Here is a 15,560-nt window from a genome sequence, read left to right on the forward strand (position 1 = left end):
CGCTAGAACTTAACCACTCGGCCACAGGGCGGCCCCAGAATTTTGTTTTGTCAAGTTGTGTTTTGACATTTTGTCACTCTTTACTATAGAATTTGCTTTTGTCAAGTTAAATTTTGGCATGTTATTAACCTATGATATATTAAGTAGCCTCATAAACTTGGATCCGGTGTAACAACTTAGACTACAGTTACATTTACGCGGGGTGTAATGAGTATCCCATGCATAGTTCAGTCCAAAAAAAGTCTGGGCTGAAAATTTCACCTTGTCTTTTGTTTTTTTCTGTGAAGTCGGCTTGTTTTAATCTAGTGGCCACTGAATCATAAACAAGGAGGCTTCCTTTGGCATGTTGGCTGTTAGAAAGTTTAAAGCCAAATTTGTGGTGGACTCATGGAAAGAACTATTATATTATATTTGCATAAACTTAGTTGTTGGCTCCATTTTCTATGTCTGTCTTTGGTTTTTCCCTTTCACCTATTTATAATTTGTGCTATCAGCTTGTTTTGTGAATTTCTCTAAGCTACCATAACTCTTTCTTGAAACAGCAATTTATGAACAGTTACAGGTGGCTGTGTACTCTGGGCAGTTCACATGATGACTCTCATAGAGTCGAGTTCATGGGGTTTGTATTAGTTTCCTGAGCCTGCTGTAACAAAATGCCACAGATTTCATGACTTAAAACATCAGAACTTTGGGGCCAGCCTTGTGGCCTAGTGGTTAAGTTCAGTGCACTCTGCTTTAGTGGCCTGGGTTTGTGGTTTTGGATCTCAGGCGCAGACCTACACCACTTGTCAGCCGTGCATTGACTATGACCCACATACAAAATAGAGGAAGACTGGCACAGATATTAGCTCAGGGCTAATCTTCCTCAAGCGAAAAAAAAGAGGAAGATTGGCAACAGATGTTAGCTCAGGGCTAGTCTTCCTCAGCAAAAAAAGAAAAAGAAAAAAAAAAAAAACACGTCAGAACTTTATTCTCTTACAGTTCTGGAGGTAGAAGTCCAAATCAGTATCACTGGGCCAAAATCAAGGTGTTGACTGGGCCAGGCTCCCTCCAGAGGCTGTAGGGTAGAATCAGTTCTTTGACTCTTCCAGCTTCTGGTGGTTGCTGGCATTCATGGACATGTGGCCACATCACTCCAATCTTTTTCGTGTATTTATTTATTTATTTTTATTTCATTGAGGCCACATTGGTTTATAACATTACATAAATTTCAGGTGTACATCACTGTATTTCAGCTTCTGAGTAGACTGCATCATGTTCACTACTAAAAGTCTAATTTTCCTTCATCACCATACATATGTGTCCCTTTATCCCTTTCACCCTCCTCCCACCCTCTTCCCCACTGGTAACCACCAATCTGTTCTCTGTATCTGTGTGTTTGTTTTTTATCTTCCATATATGAGTGAAATCGTATGGTATTTGTCTTTCTCTGTTTGACTTATTTCGCTTTGCATAATACCCTCAAGGTCCATCCATGTTGTCGCAAATGGCAAAATTTTGTCTTTTTTGTGGCTAAGTAGTATTCCATTGTGTGTGTATTCCGTCTTCTTTATCCATCATCCATTCATGGGTATTTGGGTTGCTTCCATGTCTTGGCTATTGTGGATGATGCTGCAATGACCATAGGGGTGCATAAATCTTTTTGAATGGTTGATTTCCTATTCTTTGGATAAATACCCAGTAGTGAGACGGCTGGATCATATGGTATTTCTATTTTTAATTTTTTGAGAAATCTCCATACTGTTTTCCATAGTGGCTGCACTAGGTTGCATTCCCACCAGCAGTGTATGAGGGTTTCCTTTTCTCCACATCCTCTCCAATATTTGTTATTTCTTGTCTTTTTAATAATAGCGATTCTGACAGGTGTGAGGTGATATCTCAACATAGTTTTGATTTGTATTTCCCAAATAATTAGTGATGTTGAACATCTTTTCATGTGTTTATTGGCCATCTGTATATCTTCTTTGGAAAAATGTCTGTTCATATCCTCTGCCCATTTTTTGATTGGGTTGTTCATTTTTGTTGTTGTTCAGTTGTATGAGTTCTTTATATGTTTTGAAAGTTAACCCCTGATATTGGAAAATATTGGAAGTATTTTCTCCCATTTGATGGGTTGTTTTTTTTTTTTTGTCTATGGTTTCCTTGCTGTGCAGAAGCTTTTTAGTTTAATGTAGTCCCATTTGTTAGTTTTTTCTTTTGTTTCCCTTTCCTAAGGAGACTTGATATTCAAAAAGATACTGCTAAGACTGATGTCAAAGAGTGTACTTCCTAAATTTTCTTCTAAGATCACTCCAGTGTTCAGGGCCAGCATCTTCAAATATCTCTCTGCTTCCTCAACACATCACCTTCTCCTCTACGTGTGTCAGATCTCCTACTGCATCCTCTTACAGGGACACATGCAGTTAGATTTAGGACCCACTTGGTTAATCCAGGACAGTCTCCCCATCTCAGCACCCTTAACTTACTTGTATTACAAAGGCCCCTTTCCCAGATAGAGTACCATTTACAAGTTCTGGGGATTCGGGCCTGATATCTTTGGGGAACATTTTCCAGTCTCCCACAGATTTGGAAACAGCATGCCTATGATATTGGCTCATTGAAACTGTTACTGACCAATGGGGAAGTTCGAATATTAGGATGGATAAACTAACATAACAGAATAAAATTTGACCTTCTATGGACATTGACTTCCCAGACCTTGGCTTACCCACTTGTACCTCCGAACTTAAGGACTTGTCGTATAATCAGAGATTACCTTATAATCGGAGATTGCCTTACATATTTCTATTTTCTGTAGCCCAGTGTTTTAAAATTGCAGGCTATGAATCATTAGTTTGTTTCGAAATCAGTTTAGTGGGTTGTGACCAGCGTTAAAAGATGTTAGAGGGCCAGCCCTGCTGGCCTAGTGGTTGAGTTTGGCATGCTCTGCTTTGGCGGCCCAGGTTCTCTTCCCAGGCGCAGACATACACCACTTGTCAGTGACCATGCTGTGGCGGCAGTGGTTCACATACAGAAAGTGTAAGATTGGCAACAGGTGTTAGCTCTGGGTGAATCTTCCTCACCAAAAAAAAAAAAAAAGAAAGAAAAAAGGAAATATCAGAGTACATCACATGTAGTGAGGGTAATTATTGTTTCATGAAACAATATGTGTGTGTATGTGTGTATTGGACCATAATGTAAAATAATACTTCTTGCTCTGGGTTGTGGTAAAATGGAAAGCCTCTGCTGTAAGCAATTTTGTTATTCATCATACTCTATGGCAACTATTCCTTGCCATTAGACAGAGCAAGAATTGAAGCTCACAGCAACTTCAACTTCTTATTGTGTGGCACTGTCCAAGGGGCAGGTGGGTACTTACTCCTTTAAGTAAGTTAATTTACAGATCCCCTATTTCCACAAGTACTGTTTCCTAGCATCATGTAGGTTCTTTCCTGTTTCTGCATTTTACAAAAGCGGGTATATCCCTCACCCAGGGTATAAAACCCTCCAGGATTACAAAGAGACAATTCAGAATGTTTAGGGGGAAGCTTCCTTTAATGACCCATCAAGGCACCATAAACCCCTCTTAGGCTTCCTGTCTTTTCCTGTCTTACGTATATTCCAGGTAAGGGTGAAGTGTGGCTGTTAGAAATATGGTAATTGGATATTTGTTATGATTTTCTGAAATCAGATCTCCTGTGTGAGTGTGAATGTGGGAGTGCTGGTAAATTTCCGTTAATGCTTATGTCTCTTCCATCTCCTTATTAAGAAGTGTATTGTTATTGAAGGAGAGTGTGGCGAGAGCAAAGCAAAGCCAGCATTGAAAAAAATATTGAACCCTACTTTTTTTTTTAGATATTTAAACATAAGCACTTCTTTTCAGCTCTCCTCAATACTTATCCATAGGAGGTGTCATTATCTGGAAAGGAAAGCAACTTCAACAGCTGAAATAGTAGAGGTTAGTGATACTGATTATCTTAAATATAAAATGGATTGTTTTAAGGGACAATCATATTTTTTGCATTTCACTGGAATAAGTTATAAAAAAAGTCATACATTATTTTAGATTTGGGAAGTGTTGTTCAATGAAGGTTAAATGTATTGTGAAAATCACTGATACAGTTCTCCAAATATTTCCCATTTCCCCCTTTCCAGGCATAGAGTTGGAGTGCATTTAATGGCAACCTTGGTATTGGGTAAGAACTATGAGTCTGGCCCCTTGGCATATTGGTTAAGTTCAGCATGCTCCGCTTTGTGGTGGCCCGGGTTCATGGGTTCAGATCCCAGGTGCGACCTACACCACTTGTCAGCCATGCTGTGGTGGTGACCCACACAAAAAGTGGAGAAAGATTGTCATGGGTAATAGCTCAGGGCTAATCTTCCTCAAGCAAAAAAAGAGAGGAAGATTGGCAACAGATGTTAGCTCAGGGCTGATCTTCCTAAGGGAAAAAACCAAATGTGACTATTTCTGGCCAATGACTTATGAACAGAAGTGTCCCTTTGGCACAGAGGGTCATTGCTCTGTCAGCCTGGGTGCCTGAGTGCTTATGGGGAGCAGATCTTGTTCTGCCAGCCACAGTGTGCACATAGCTTAGGTTAGAAATCAGCCTTTGTTGTATTAAGTTCCACATACCTGTTATTTTAAGTCATACAATTTTGTTGTTTGTTACTGCAGCATGACCTAGCCTATCTTGTCTGATATGCTCATTTTATCAAATTCTATCATGAAGTATATAAATATTTTAATCCTGAACTTATTTCCTCTTTTAACATGGTTAATGTTTTCTGCCTCTTATTAACAAAAAATAAAATTATGTGCTAGCTGCTGGACTGATCAATTTTTTTTTTCTTTTCAGATTGGCACCTGAGCTAACATCTGTTGCCAACCTTTTTTTTTCTTCTTCTTCTCTCCAAAACCCCCCAGTACATAGTTGTATATTCTAGTTGTAGGTCCTTCTGGTTGTGCTGTGTGGGATGCTGCGTCAGCATGGCCTGATGAGCGGTGCTAGGTCCGTGCCCAGGATCCGAACCAGCCAAACCCTGGGCTGCCAAGTGGAGTACGCTAACTTAACCACTGGACCACGGGGCTGGCCCCTGGACTGATCAATTTTTAACAGCATGTACTTTTATTTTTCATTAAATATATAGGAAAAACTTTCATTATGATATCAAAAAAACTGATTAGAGCTATTACAGAATTTTTATATGTGGTTCTTATTTAGTTATTCCTGAAAGCTGAAAACCCAAGTTTGGTACATGCATATATTTATTAAAGGAATACTGTGCTTTTTTGTCATATTCTAATTCATAAATAATATTTATTATGTTTTACTATTATGAATTGAGTAATGAGAAAAGCTATATAGATTTATTCTTGGTTTTATGACATTATAAAAATATAAACTAATTCTATTAGTTCCTGCATCATTTTAATCTTGATTGCTTTTAATAATTGAGCTGATGAGATACATTTAATAATCTATTTCTCAGTTTTTAAAAAATATTCATCAATGTACATACATTAACAGATTTATTTGAATTGAAAATTAACTCAGACTTTTTCTCAAAGTGCATTTTATTTAGATGATTGGCTTGGCAATGAAGATTGACTTTACTAATTAGATTGTGTGGCCAACAGCACATTTTCTATAATTGAATAATTTATACCTGCAACTCCAAGATTTGGCAAAAACATATAAAGCATATGAAATAAAAGTGTTTTATCAAAAATATTTTATGTTAAATTAATGTTTCCATTTTGCTAATCCTTTAAGAGTTATCTCAGGTAAAGCAAGGTTCTTCTAAATGAAAACAAAACAAAGATTTGATAAATCCTAGTATTGCCACAATATTTCCCAGACATTGTGAAAGTGAATGTCTATAATGGTTGGATAATAAATTCTTTTTTTTTGACTCAAATCTTAGATTCTCTTTTGGAGCCTTTTCACTGTTTAGAAGGTTGTTTTTGAGTTGCAAAAATTCTCTCTATTTTTCCCTGTATTACCATGTGTTTTTCTCCTATATTCCCCCATTCAATCTCAGCTCCCACAGTCAGACAGACAGAAAGTGTGAGGACACTTTCTTCTTGCATCTGTAGTGGAATACTTATTAGCAGACAGTAATTCTCCAGGTCAATATATTCTTTTAAAAGTCAGATTGAGAACAATTCTTTGTTTTCAGAAAAATTGAAGGAGGGACTAGTTGTCAGCTGCTAGATCATTATGAATAATTTTCACAATAGATTTCTATGTAATTTTTGGCACATAATTTGGAGTGAGTTCAAAGAATTGGGTGATATTGCTATAACCTAGCTTTTCTCCTTCTCATCTACTTACTCATGTGAATAGAGTTTCTTAGTGCTTACGTTATGTCCACATAAATGAAAACAAGAATAGAATTGATGCTGTCTCATTCAAGCAATAAATAATAGTCATACATGGATACGTTAAGCAAATGGGGAAAATGTCATTTCTCAAGAGATATGTTAAAATTGTTTTCGTCTATAAGCATTCTTCAAAATTCATGATATATTTAAGTTGTTGTGATAATTTGTGTACAAAATATTGTAATGATAACACAACAGGAATAGTATTTTTAACACATACAATCTTTTAACCACAGAAGTTTAAAAAAGTTAAAATTCAATTTACAAATATTATATTGCAAAGAAATATGATAAATGATCAATAAAAGACTTGCAAGCATAAAAACATATTAGGATAAGGTAAAATTTTGCGAGGTGAATAGACTGTAACTTCAAGGACAAAAAGAGATGGGATAAACTTTACCACTGCTGAAGAAGGTCTTAGTCATATATTTTTGAGACAGATCATGATGGATCTGAAATTACTATTCCATTGGACACCAAAAACATAATGTAATGGTTTTCTTTTAAAATTTCACTGTTGGTAGTACACTGATAAACTTTTCCACTCTTTAAATTTATGATGAAATGACTTTCATCCTTCCTTGTTGTTTCTGTCACCCCATTTTCATGTTTGTTCTATATCACTTCAGACAAAGAAGTTGATAAATAAAGGATAAATAAACGTTAGCGATGTAGGAAAAAATTATTTCTTTATCAAAATAATTTAAATACATTTTCCCCTCATATCAACACATTTAAACGTCAGATTTTTGTGAAAGAATTTAATAGCATGTAGGTATCGTATGAAAATGCATTGCCAAAGCATCTCTGCATGCTAGGTCCTCTTTTTTCTGGAGTTGCCAGCCCTTTATTTCAAGCCTAAAACTATATGAATCCATTTACCCTCCACCCTTTATGTTATAATTGTCTTAAGTATTACATCTACATATATTGAAATCCCCACCAGAGAAGGTTAAAATTTTTGTTCTCAACAGTCATATATATTTTAAATAAATTAAAGGGGAAAAAGAGTCTATGATATTTACCTGGATATTTACCATTTCTGTTATTCTTCCTTCATTCCTGAAGTTCCAAGTGTCCTTTTGGCATAATTTCCTTTCAGCCTTAAGAACTTCTTTTGTCACTTTTAGAGCAGGTCTGTTGGTGACGAATTCTCTTATTTTTCCTTCATGTGAGAATGTCTTTATTTCACTGTCATTCCTGAAGGATATTTTCACTGAATATAGACTTCTGGATTGACAGTTCTTTTCTTTCAGCGTTTAAAAATGTGATTCCACTTTCTTCTGGTCTCCATGATTTCTGATGAGACATCAGCAGTCGTTCAAATAGTTGTTTCCCTATTTGTAATGTGCCATTTTTTTCTGTCTGCTTTTAAGATTTAAGAAAAAAAGTCTTTGGTGTTCACAAGTTTGATTTGATGTATCTGGCATGATTTCTTTTTTGCATTTATCTTGTTTGGAGTTTTCTGAGCTTCTTGAATCTGTACATTTATGTCTTTCTACCAAGTTAGGGAAGTTCTGCCATTTTTTCTGCAAATAGTCTTTTTGTACTAACTTATTTCTCTTGTTGTTCTGGGACTCCAGTGACACAAATCTTAGAGTATTTGACAATGCTCTGTTCATTTCTCCCTGCTCTGTGTTCTTCAGATTGGACAACTTCTATAATTTCTTTTCAGTCTAATCTTCAGTTTCACTGGCTCTTTCCTTTGCCATTATCTCCATTCTGCTATGAAGCCATCCAGTGGCATTTTTGTTTCAGATATACTTTTCAGTCCTAAAATTTCTGCTTGAGTCTTTGCTATTGTTTCTATTATTTTTCAAGGACTTCTGTATTCTATTCGCTAAGGACTATCTTCATGAAGCATGGATATAGTGGCTACTTTAAAGTCTTTGATATTTCCAATATCTAGGTCATTTTGGGGTTGGCATCTCTTGATTTTCTGTTCCCTCAAAAATTGGTCACAGTTTCCTGGTTCTTTGTATGTTGAGTAACTTTGGATTGTATCCTGAACATTTTGAATATTAGGTTGTGAGTCTCTCAGTCCTGTTAAAATTCTCTGGACAATGTTGATTTTTGTTTGTTTGTTTTAGTAGGCAATCAGCTTGGCTATAGTCAGGCTGCAAGTTCCATTTTGCCTTCTGTGTCAGTTCAATTTTCAAAGGCTTTACAGTGCTGCTTTAGGTTAGTTCTGAGCATGTGTAGATTAGAGGGTGAGCCCAGGAATGAGTCAGTTCATATAAAGAATTAGACATCTCTTTCTATCTTCCTGGTCTCTAAGATTTCTCTCACACTCTCTGGCTCCAGGGGACCTCTTTTCCTCATCCTCTGCCTGTAAGGGCAGATTTCTATTATAATTTTAGCCACCTGCACTGTCATGCAGTTCTACATGACCGCAGCCACCCATGGGGCCAAGCAATGAGGAGAAAGAGAGAAAAAAACGACAGAGATTCCCCCACAGTCTTAAGATGACAAGGCCCCTTTCCCCAGCCCCTCTGTTCAGAATGATAGGTTATCTCTTGAGGTTTTAGATTCCTGCTCCACCACCACCACTGTAGTACAGCCCCAGGTCTGGGGCTAACCTTGGGGCAAGGCTGGAAAAGAAACAAGAAAGAAAAAATGAAGATTCCCACACACTTTCTGGCTCTCAGGTGCCTGTCTTCCTGGTCCTCAAGGCCATGTTTCTCTTGGAGTTTTTTGCTGCCTGTACCTGCTGCACGGTTTGTCACTTGGGTCACCCTTGGGTGAAACCTGGGAGATAAAAGAGGAAAAACAAAAAGAAACTCATCACTTCTCCCCCAAAGATGATTTGTTTACATTCAGAGTAAAAATCTCTCCCATTCTCTTGAGAAAAGAATGGGCAGATTGCCATCAGTCCTTTTATAAGCTCTGAGTCTCATAATTTTGGGGTCCTCCCCTATGGTTTTAACCCTGCTGCATCTCAGGGTAACATCAGGCTCTCATTGTGTTGCCCTGTGGGGAACTGGGCATGAGAACTGGTGCTAAGATGCTGAGTAATAAATGGTCTGTTGTCTAATCCAAAGAACTTGTATTTCCATATGCAAAAATAAACTCAAAATGTATCACAGATCTAAATGTAAGAACAAAAACTACAAAATATCTTTGAAAAAACATATAAGAACATTATGGTGACATTAGGTTAGGCAAAATCTTCTTGGATAGGACATGAAAAACACAAACCAGAAAAGAAAAAGTTGATAAATTGTGCTTCATCAAAATTTTAAAACTTCTGATCTTTGAAATACACTGCTAAGAAAATGAAGAGACAAGCCACAACTGGGAGAAAATATTTGCAAAACAAATATCTCATAAAGGACTTGTGTCCAGAATATATAAAGAAATCCTACAAGTAAAAAATAAGGCAAACAACCGAATTAAAAAATGGGCAGAGGATGTGAATATACCCTTCACCAAAGAAGATATCTAGATGGGAAATGAGCACATGAAAAGATGCTTAACATCATAGGTCATCAGGGAAATGCAAACTAAAAGCAATATACTAACTAGAATGGGCGAAATGAAAAACAGACAATAAAAAGTGCTGGTGTGGATGTGGAGCCAGTGGAGTTGGAAAATGGTACAGCCACTTTGGAAAACAGTATCACACATTCTTAAGAAGTTAAACATATCCTTACCAAAATTCCCAACAATTCCACTCCACCCAAGAGAAATAAAAAAATATGTGTTCACAAAAACCTGTGCTCAAATGTTTATAGCAGCTTTATTCATAGTAGGCCAAGCTGAGAAACATCCCAAATGCCCATAAACTGGTAAATGAATGAACAAATTGTGGTATCTATATTCAAGGGAATACTACTAAGTAATAAAAAGGAATGAATTACGGGTACATGCAGCTATGTGGATAAACCTCAAAAGCGTTATGCTAAGAGAAAAAAGCCAGACACAAAGAGCTACATACTATATGGGCTCACTTACATGACATTCTGGAAAAGGCAAACTGTAGGGACAGAGCAGTGGTTGCCAGGGGTTGGTGGTAAGGGGAGGTCATTGACCATAAGGGGTACGAGGGAACTTTTGTTGGTAATGGAACTGTTTTTCAGTTATGTTAGTGGTTACACAACTGTATGTTGCCAAATCTCATCAAACTCTTACCTAAAAGGCTAAATTTTATGATGTGTAAATTATACTTCAACAAACCTAAATTTAAAAAAAGGTATTCTTTTTATAGCTTTTCAAATGAATCCTTCCTTTCCTTTTTCCATTTTATTTTATTTTTCTGAGGAATATTAGCCCTGAGCTAACTACTGCCAGTCCTCCTCTTTTTTGCTGAGGAATCCTGGCCCTGATCTAACATCCGTGCCCATCTTCCTCTACTTTATACGTGGGATGCCTACCACAGCGTGGTGTGCCAAGCGGTGCCATGTCCGCACCCGGGATCTGAACCAGCGAACCCCAGGCTGCTGAGAAGTGGAATGTGTGAACTTAACCACTGTGCCACCAGGCCAGCCCCTCCTTTTTCCTTGTTAAAACTTAGATTTTGCTCAGTAAAAAATGACACAGATACAGCTAAAGTTCTATCCCTCCCACCTCTTCTCTCACTTTCCCCCTTCCCGGAGATAACCATTGTTCTGAAATTGGTGTATATCATTCCCATGTGTGCATTTTTACTTTTAGGAACATATGCATGTATCCATAAATAGTATACGTATAACTATTTTTTGTTTAAAAATTACGTAGATGGTATCATTCTGTATGTATCTTTTGCAGCTTGCTTTATCACTTGAAATTGTGTCTCTGAGATTCATCCATGCTAATATATACACATCTAATTCATTCATTTAAATTTGTGTAGAGTATTCCACTGTATGAATAAATTACACTTATTTAACCATTTTTACACTAGGGGACAGTTAAGTTGTTGTCAGAAACAGTGATCCAATGAACATTCTGGTATGAGTCGCCTTTAGCACATGATAAGACTCTCTTTAGATGAGGTACCTGGAAATGTTATTGCTGGTTTGACAAGTATGCTTTTCAACTTTATCACTAAATTGATCTTAAAAGTGGTCGTACCAATTATATCCCACTGCTAATGTATAAATGCTCCGTTTCCCTGCATCTAATATTTCATCTGATTAGATTTATGAATCTGGGGGAGAAATAACGTGTAATAAGCATATAGTAGATTAGTAATAAGATTGTGCATCATTTATTTCTATATTTCCCCTCCCTTTTTTTCACCCTAAGCTGCTCCTTCTTCCATGTTATTTATCTGAATAAATGACACCACTGTTATTCCAGATGTTCAAGCCAGAAATCTGGGCATCATCCCTGAGTTCTGATCCCTCCTCCCCCACATCTATCCTCCAAGTCCGCTTCGTCTTTATTTCTTGCCGGCAGTGTTATAATAACCTCTTAAGTAGTCTCCTTCCTCCAGTGTACCCCCTTCCAGTTGATTCTCCTCATTGTAGCAAGAATTCTTTCTGAATTTACAAATCTGATTATGTCATCTCCCATCCCCATCCCAACATCCTCCAATGGCTTCCATTGTCCAGACTCTTTGGCATGGTTTATAAGTCTTGTCACAAGCTGGCTTCTTGCCTACAGCCTCATATCTCTCCAATTTCTTCTTCAAAATCCTTACTCCAGTTTTACTGAGCCACTTGCAGTTTCAGGCTGTGTCTCTGCCTGGAACACTCTTTCTCTTTTCTCCTCTGGCTAATCCCATTTAGTTCTCAGCTGAGATATCTTTTCCTTTGGAGAGCCTTTTCTGATGCTCTCAGACTGTCTGGTGACGCGTGTGCGTGTGTGTGTGTGTGTGCGCGCAATTAAGGACAGCATAGCATGAAGGTAAATACTGTGGGCTCTGGAGCCAGAGTGCCTAGGTTAGAATCCTGACTCTGCCATTTCCTAACTGTATCGCTCTGAGCAAACTCTTTTCTTCATGACTCAGTTTTCTTATCTGGAAAATGGCAATAAATAATGGTACTTACCTCACAGAAATTTCTTTGAGAATCAAGTAAATTAATATGTGTAGTATGCTTAGAACAGTGACTGTCGCAGAGTAAGCGCTGTATAAAAACAGCACTCATTCCTATCTATTGTAATGATTTGTTCACCTGTTTGTGTTCTGCACTTTAGGCTCCTACTGGGTGTAGTTTGTGTGCATGTTGTCTGTCATTGTGTCTGTCAAGGCTGGCATAGAGACTGATCCACGGTAAAAGTTTCATCAGAATTTACAGACTGGTTGAAAGATTATGTGAGTAAACGAAGAAGATATTCTTGAAGCCAGTTTGACTGAAAAAGTGTTCTTCTCTAGCTATTTCTAGTTTCATCAATAGAATTGCGCTTGTTTCTGGGTCCTTAGCCAGTTTCTCTTAATCAAGCACCATGTGATCAGCACATCATAGATTCTTCCCAGTATTTGCTTTTTCAGTACTGTTCTTTTTTTCTTAAAACTTTGCTAACGGGATAATGACCCCAGCCCTTAACAGTGAATCTTGTCTTCTATCTGCTCACAAGAATTCTAGAAGCCTATCATCATCATCATCATCATCATCATCATCACCATCACCATCGCCGTTGTTGTTGTCCTCCTCCTCATCATCCTGAAGCTATTTTTTGCAATCGCACTCACTGCTTGTCTAAAACAAGATGGGTGTCACATAGCTCAGCTTTAGCACATTTATTTTACTGTTCCAAAATAATCTCATTCCCAAGCCTGTACCTTTTCTCATGTTATGGTGCTTCTCATGGTATGAGGTAGTATAGCAGAGTGGTTAAGAGCATAGGCTGTGAAGCTTGATTCCCTGGAGTCAAATTTTGGCTGTGCCATTTACTAGCTGTGTGACTTTCAGGAAGTTACTTAACTTCTCTGTGCCTAAATCTTGGGAACATTATTTAACGTCTCTGTGCCTTAATGTCCTCATCTTTTAAATCAGACTCCTGCTAGTACCTGTTTCATAGAATTGTTCTGAGTATTAAATGTAGTATTATATATAAAACACTAAGAACAGTGCCGGACACATAATTAGCACTTAGTAAATGCTGATTATTATTATAATTATATTTTTCTCCCTTTCCTGGAATGTCCTGTCCTTTCCCTTCTATTTAACCAAACCATCTATCCTGAAGGGTCAGATTAAGTTCCATGTCTGACCTGAAACCATGCTATTTTTGGTTCTTACTCATGTCCCTCCCTCTACATTCATATGGTACTTATAATGTGACCCACATCATTTAACTCAATTAGATATTGAAGTCTTTTAGCCTTCTCCTCTCCCAGCTGCAGTGTAACTTCTCTGAGAGCAGGAAGGCTGTCTTGTTTGAGCTCTCTTTGGGTTCCAGTCTCATATCTTTAAGGACAGGGTGGGAATTTCTACTTGAGTGTCCCATCACTGCCTTGAAGTCCATGTGCTGGGTTTTCCCATTTGCAGCTCCATACGCATTCTCCACTCTGCTCTGTGCTGTAGGAGGCTGACTTCCTTGGACTGCATTTCATTGCGTCCAGGCATTGGGAGGCATCAGCAAGAGATTGGAGGGTGGAGGGGAGAGAAGTTGGGGTATTTATCCCCTTGGGTCCCTCCAGCCTGAGTGGCTCCCTCTCTCTATCCAAAGCCACAGCTGTTGGGCAGCCCTCTCCTACTTTCACAGCTCTTGCTGAGTTCTTATAACTTCTCCTCTGGAAGCTTCAGGCCTAGGGGTGGTAACAACTTTCTGCTTTGCCAGTTGAGGTGCTTCACGATCTCTTTTTAGTTTCCTTGACAGCCCATACCTTTGTACCTTCATTTATGCTTTGTTAAACTCTCTTCAGTTCTCTCCATCGTGCCATCTGTATCCAACTGGGCTGCTAGCTGATACACACAGTATGTATAAAACTCAAACTCAGCCTCTTCTATATTTCTCTAATTTCTGTCAATGATATTATCATTCCCTCGCTTGTGTAGGCACAACATATTAAGGTCGTGTTTCTCTTCCACTGTTCGTCAGATCTTGGTGTTGGTTCTTCATATGTAATAGCTTCTACATCTTTTTGTTATTATTGGTGTTTTTACTATTTATTTATGACAAGCGTTCCACCTCCATGACTCTAGTTAGAAGTTCTTTGAGATGAAGCTCTCTGCCCTGACCAGTTGCAGAATGGAATCATCTGACTCACCCACCCTTCAAATGGCCCCCAAATAGCAGAGGTTTTGGACTGATTGTTGATCCTGTTTGTGACCTTGTCTACCTTGCGCATGTTCTGGGTGGACACAGTGGTCCTTAGCACTCATGATGGAGAATCATCAGCTGGTGGAGAATTTCTGTTGCACTTGCAGATCCGCGAATTTGCCAGCATCTTTGTGCACATTGACACAGTGCCTAATGCCTCCAGGAAGGGCATGAGCAGAGAATACATTTCTTCTTCTTTTTAACTTTTCTATAGTGAAATCTCTACAGACAAATGGACGTCATACATATGGCTCACTGATTTATCACAAAGCAAACCTTGGTGTAATTACCTCCTAGTTTGACCTCTTTTTTGACAAATATAATATTGCCAGCACTCCAGAAGTCCCCTTCATGCCCTGTCCTGCTCACTATACTTTAACTTCCCCACCTATGGTAACCAGTATTCTAATTTATATGAACTCTCTTTCTTAGCTTTCTTTATAGTTTCACCACATAAACATGTGTCCCTAAACACTGTTGAGTTTTGTCCATGTATTGAACTTTATTTATACAGCATTGTAATGTATGTTCATTTATGTCTGGCTTCTTTCACTCAACATTATTTCCTTGCACGTAGCTGTAGCTCATTCATTTTAGTTGCCGTGTAAGATTCCATTGTATGATTATACCATTGCCCCAGATCCACTTATTGAAAACACTATCCTTTTCCTCCACTGCTTCACATATGCCTTTATTGTTAACCAATTGTCAAAATATGCATAGGTTTGATTCTGGACTCCATATTTTATTTCAGTGCACTATCAATTCATTCTTGTATCAATACCGCAGTGTGTTAATTACTGTGACTTTTTAATACGTCTTGATATCCCATAGAGGAACTGCTCCAATCTTGTCTTCTTCAAGAGTGTAATTAGTTGTTCTTGGACCTTGCATTTTCATATAAATTTTATAATTAGCTTGTCAAGTTATGCACACACAACGTTTGCGATTTTGGGGGGTAATCTAGTCTATAGAATTGTGTGAGAGAAAATTGACATCTTTG

The 15,560-nt window shown here is 37.9% G+C and overlaps 1 long non-coding RNA gene across 1 annotated transcript; it reads left to right on the plus strand.

Annotated features, from left to right (window-relative positions):
- Positions 1-3,221: 3,221 nt before the first annotated feature.
- LOC139083084 (uncharacterized) lies at positions 3,222-5,898 on the plus strand. Its single transcript, XR_011539641.1, has 4 exons — positions 3,222-3,346; positions 3,863-3,937; positions 4,135-4,175; positions 4,836-5,898. It is a non-coding gene; the product is annotated as an uncharacterized lncRNA (long non-coding RNA).
- Positions 5,899-15,560: the final 9,662 nt, after the last annotated feature.

This window comes from Equus przewalskii, chromosome 4 (assembly GCF_037783145.1).
Source record: "Equus przewalskii isolate Varuska chromosome 4, EquPr2, whole genome shotgun sequence".
NCBI lineage: Eukaryota > Metazoa > Chordata > Mammalia > Perissodactyla > Equidae > Equus > Equus przewalskii.